The sequence below is a fragment of the Lathyrus oleraceus genome, chromosome 7 (assembly GCF_024323335.1).
Source record: "Lathyrus oleraceus cultivar Zhongwan6 chromosome 7, CAAS_Psat_ZW6_1.0, whole genome shotgun sequence".
NCBI classification, from domain to species: domain Eukaryota; kingdom Viridiplantae; phylum Streptophyta; class Magnoliopsida; order Fabales; family Fabaceae; genus Lathyrus; species Lathyrus oleraceus.
In genome coordinates this window covers 528,719,433-528,725,432 of record NC_066585.1, presented here as the reverse complement: position 1 = coordinate 528,725,432, position 6,000 = coordinate 528,719,433, and the positions used below count along the sequence as shown (strand labels likewise).

The 6,000-nt window shown below is 30.6% G+C and overlaps 1 long non-coding RNA gene across 1 annotated transcript; it reads left to right on the top strand.

Moving 5' to 3' along the window:
* Nucleotides 1–3,509: 3,509 nt before the first annotated feature.
* LOC127106971 (uncharacterized) lies at nucleotides 3,510–5,009 on the top strand. Its single transcript, XR_007795578.1, has 3 exons — nucleotides 3,510–3,935; nucleotides 4,067–4,697; nucleotides 4,803–5,009. It is a non-coding gene; the product is annotated as an uncharacterized LOC127106971 (long non-coding RNA).
* Nucleotides 5,010–6,000: the final 991 nt, after the last annotated feature.

The window sequence follows — 6,000 nt, the reverse complement described above, 5'->3', positions numbered from 1 at the left end:
TGAGACCAGTCAATAATAATGTTTGTGTTAATACATTCTAGAGAAATGATATGTATATCATTCTCCTAAAGCTATGCCACAAAAAAAGAGAGGATAGATCAACCCCAAAGGCTAGGAAAGTGGTCCATTACACCAATCAATGCTTTATGATACTTAGAACAAACTTATGCATCAATCCAAAGTATCTTAAATGATATATGATCAATTAGGAGGTAGACTTGAACCGATGAAAGTTCATCAAACACCAATCCACACATCATGAACAAGATGGACACAAACCATCCAATTGATCAAGAGGAAAATACAGAGATGATGAAGAAGAAGACAAGAGGAAACAAACTCAAATTGGATCAAAGGTTTGATCAAGTCATCATCAAAATCAATCATCCATTTTGGTGGATTAGAGTTTGCACCCTATCAACACCCAAGATCCATTGAGTTTGATGAGACATATGATCAAATCAACTAAGATCCAAGGCCAACAGAAGTAAAAAAAGGTCAAACAAGCATAAAATGCAAGATAATAAAATAAAATGCATTAATTTTTTTAAATGAATTTTAAAAGGGAAATAAAAGAAAAAATCCATGAAGCCCTTAAAAACATCAAATAAATGGCCAAGAAAATTATAGAAGGTTAGAAATAAAATAAGAAGCATAAAATAAATTTTTTAGAATTTTAAAATGCATAAGAGTATTTTTAAACCAATTAAAACAAAGGACAAAAGAGAAAATTCAAGAAAAATAGGAAATCCTGAAAATAAAATATGAAAAAAATAAAAATTTGATCATGAAAAATAAAAGAGAATTTTAGAAATTATTTTGTGATTTTTTGGGTGAAAAATGAATTTACTATGAATTTTTAAAGAACGACAATTTAAAATGAAAAAAGAAAAAGAAATAAAATCAGAAAAAACACGGAGCGTTGAATCTGACCTCATTAATTGACGTGACAGATCTAACAATCCTCAGGCTAGGATACACGATGGAAATTAGCCAAAATGAAACACAAGATCTAATTCAAAATGGACCAATCAGAACATTTCGAATTGCCAACGTATATGGCCAAACTCAGACGACTTGTAACACTCTCGTCATCTTTCCTGATGATCCCTCATTGGAGTTTCATTGTTTAATAAATTCAGAGCACGAGACCACCACCAATGTGATCGCCTCCTCATCACGAATTCAATCTCATGCTCCAAATTCATTTATCTAAACTGAGCATGGAAAATTCCAGAGAAGTTTCAGAAGAAAGAAAGCCACGAAAAATAAAATTAAATGATGACCACGATCAATCAACACCAAATAAGTTAGGGGAAAGCATCATATAGTGAATGACTATATTGTGATAACTTGTTTGAGTTCAAATGATGCTCAGAACTATCTTGTCCAAATGGTGATCAAAAGTTGATGAAGCTCGATCTGGTCAGAGCACTTCAGAAGGTCTTAGAGCTTGGGGATTGTTGCAAAAGCTTCAGAGAAGATTGAAGATGCCAATGGAATCAAGAAATTGGATTGAAACAAGCTGGAATTCAAAACATGATATCTCAAATTTCTGGAAAAATTTCAGACTGAAGCAGGGATTTCTTAGCTCTCTAAAGCTTGGAAATGAATGCAATAGTTTACTTTATTTATAGAGAATTTGTTGAGATCCAAATATGTGTCGAATAATGCTCAATTCGTGCAAAATGAATTTGATCAGAATGTGTGGAAAATGTGACTTGTAATCCATCAAAGCTCAACCAAATCATGCATTTTAAGTGTCAATTAACTTTTGGAGACTTGATTAAACATGTTTAGGTCCAAAACGCCCGATATTTGGCTTACAAATGAGGATTAGTGAAGTTCAAAATCTGATCATGGTGATTTCTTCAGTTCCAAGTCACCATGTTCAACTTAATGGGGCATCTTACTCATGAGGATTTTTGATCCCATTCTTCTTGCATTTGGTTGACATCATATCAAAGATCACAATGCGCCAAGAAAGGCTGCATTTGAATGCTTGAGCACAAAGTTGTGACATGTTGAAGTTGGCACATATATCTGGTAATGTAACTTAGAAAATTCCAAGTCCCAAATGGTTGAAAATGACATGTAATGTCTCAAAGAATTCCATGGCCTTCCAAGCATAATTGGACTTTGATCCTCGAAGAAAACTTGTAGAGGGCATCATAAATGATATTATGCAAAAAGAATCAGCCTCAAATGTTAAAAATTGAAGAAGTTATAATCCTTGAAATTTGAGAAAAAGTCACTTAAAAATAGGTCAAATTTCACTAAATCCACAAATAACCTATAATGTCTTCAAACCTTTGACGATCCTCCAAGCATAATTGGCTCTTGTAATGTAAAAAGAAGTTTTAGAGGATATTGAGAAGAGTCATATACAAAAAGAATCATTCAAAAATGTTGAGGATTTAAGGAGTTGTGATCCTTTGAACTTTGACTTCAAATGTTGACTTTTTGGTCAAACCACTTGGAATAAACTTATGCACTTGGACTTTTCTTGCATTCCAAGATACATGGATGATCATATAAACTAAAAATAAGTTATCCTTGAATGTATTTTGATTGAATTGCTCAAAGATTGAGGTAACTTGTTGAAGAAGGCATGGAAATAAACACGTGAACCTTTGACTTCTCTTGAGAAATAAGCAACCAAGCTTTGAGGTAATCTTGAGATTGAAAGATGCTTGAGAACCTTAGAGATCATGCTTTGAGATATAGCCCCTTGAGAATCAACGGTTGACCATACTTTGACTTGACGAATCCATAAAACCCTAGCTAAGGAACCATGCTTGATGCTCTTGATGAAACGCCCTACCTTACACAATAAACTTAAAGAAAACAAGACATATTTTTTCTATTTTGATTAGTGGTTAGATAAGTAAATTAACATATAAACACAAAGATAAATCACTAACAAAGAGGTGCTTGATGATCCCTGCAACAGGAAAATCCTAAAGATGAGAGGGAGAGGACAAAGATGTAACCTTGTTTGTATGCAAGAATGCAAATTATATGTGAGATCTTAGGGTTAAAAATTAGAGTATGACACTAACTTGTATGAACAATTTAAGGTCTAGTGATTTGTGTTGTTTCGAAGTTAATATTACATATTAAAGATTAAATATGAGTGATTTTATACTCACAAACCATTGTTTAAATAAAGATAAGTAATTCAGAACTTATTTTATAGGTCACGATTTTTTTCCTTCTGTCCCACTCCGCTGCTTTTTAGTACAGTTTCATAAATTAACAAAGCTAATTTACTCTTTTTATGAAAATGGGCTATAGTGTATCAATTTATGGAACTTAACCCAATGCAGAGCTTGAACTTCCTTTTCCTTCTTCATAACACATCTCTTTGTTTTTGTTGAGATTACTCGTTATAGGCTAGTGTTGGTTCAGTGGGATGAGTGAGAGAAAAGATAAGTTACAATTTTTATTAAGTGTTTTTTTTACATTTATTTGGTGTAAAGCAAATTAAGTGATGGAATTTTAGTTATACATAGAGTTATATTGAGGGATTGAGAATGAATTTCAATTATAAATATTTTGAGGGATTGTGAAGATCTCTGTTCCGTTAATTTTCTCTTTTCTTTTTTGGATGTTTTTTTTTGTCTCTTTGTTATGGATAGTTCCTTATGTTGACAGATTGGGAAGAGCTCAAGAGTGCAAATTTTGTCTTTTCTTTCTTGGATATTTTTTGTGTCTTTGTTATGGAGAGTTCATTATTCTTCCATATATCTACAACCAAAAACGGGAAGAAGAGGGGAGACTAGGGTGTTATATATTGATACTTATTTGAAGCAATAATCCTTTGTTATTTCAAGGGTTCATCTGCTATATCCAATGCTGATCTTTTTGGTGACTCAAGAGACAACTCTATCGATCTTGCTGCTAGTGACCTTATCAATCTAATATCTTTCCAGGTATTCCTTACATTATACTGGACTCAAACATAATTGTTCATGTTCATTGTTATTCGAACAACAAAATTTTTATTTGATTCCCGTGTTGATTTTTGGTTGCATGCTGATCCTTTCACTCCCTTATTTTACAGGCACAAAAGGATATTTCTTCCCTTACGAACATTGCCGGAGAAACTGGGAAAGAGCTCACCTCCCAAGAACATTTCTTCCCTTAAGAACATTTATTCCCTTAAATTTAGTGATGTAACATCTTTTTATAGATTCATAAACAATTTTTTGCAAGTTGCATGTTCTTATGTTTGGCAAAAATCAAGGGGTGAGTCTTCTTTTGATGTCTGAGTTTATTCTGAGATAATGGTACGAAGTTCCGGTTCAACATTTGTTTATAACATCCATTTGAAAATTTTCTTGAGAAATATTGCTATGAACATTTGCAACCAATATATTGTTGTCTATGTGACATATTGGAGGAAATGAAGAAATGTTTTTCTCTAGAATTGGGACAAAGAATCAATCCCTAGATTGTTTAGCTTCTCCATTTGCTTTACTTCCACTTCCTTGACATGAAATCCAAGAATATTACCTCATTTCATGGTCACGTATAAATAATGATAATATTCTTCTTTTATGACAGCTATCATACATTGTTTTTTCTCTTATATGTAGGGACATCGTCAAGATAACAGATAAGCATGTGGATATTATGTCATGAAGACTATGTTTGAAATTGTTGATACTTCTATTGTTGAATGATTCAATGAGGTAGTATAATTTAAAATATTTTCGTATTGCATGGATTTATTGAAAAACATGTAAATTATTATCTTAATATGTAATTGTTTAATTTATTATTTGTTGAACTTATAGATATTCACAAACACCTCATCGTATGAAAAAGAGATAATTGACCATAATCGACAATTTTGTGCTCAATATGTTTTGGAAATGGTTGAAGAGTAAAATGTTGAAGAGTAAATGCAAATGGTTGAAGAGCAAAATATTGAAGAGTAAATGCAAATGATTGAAGAGCATGAGAACCAAGAAGACATGCAAATATTGCCAAAACCATAGCGAAGGAGAAAAAAAATATATAGATAGTTTTTGTTCCATTAATATTTTGTAGCTTTTAGATGAAGAAAGTCTTGGAATATTTTGTTGTTGTTGTTGTTGTTGTTGTTGTTATATGAAGAAATATTATGACTTTTTGGTATTAGATAATATGACTTTGAGATATATATATATATATATATATATATATATATATAATATATATATATATATATATTATATAATATATATATATATATAATATAATTATAATATAATATATATATATATATATATATATATATATATATATATATATATATATATATATATATATATATATTAGAATATGTTTGTTTTGGTTGTGCAAAAATATACCATATTTGATAATGCTCAGCGATATACAAAAAGATTTGATTAAATAAAATAGGATCTAAATAAAATTAAATATAATATAATTATGAAATATTTTACAAAAATAGGGTGTAGTATACCATATTTTTACATTCTATTTAAAGAAAATAGGGTATAAACTTGCTGACATCTATAGTAAACATTACTCATTTTACACCCGATTTTTATCAAATAAGGTGTAAATTCGTTTGATTTAAATGTATATATGTCAAAATATACAATCATTTTCTATAAAATAGGGTGTAATATGTCATATATTTACACCCGTTTTCTACAAAACAAAAAGGGTATAATGTACCATCTATTTACACCCGTTTTAAAACGGATGTAAATTCGTCAGACATTTCTCACCCGTTGAATTCACACCCTCTAATAACAAGAGTTAAATGTAAAAAAAAATGGGTGTAAATTACTATTTTTGCACTAGTGATTGGGAGTAAAAAACTTAGATACATTCAATTCTTCCATATTCAACATATAGGATGGTCCCTTGGCCCAAAAAATCACAAACAAGGATGAAATTATTATAGGAAAAAAAGATTCAATATGGTGGTGCGATATCATGTTCTTGGATGATAATAAAGTAGAAGATCATCAATTTTAT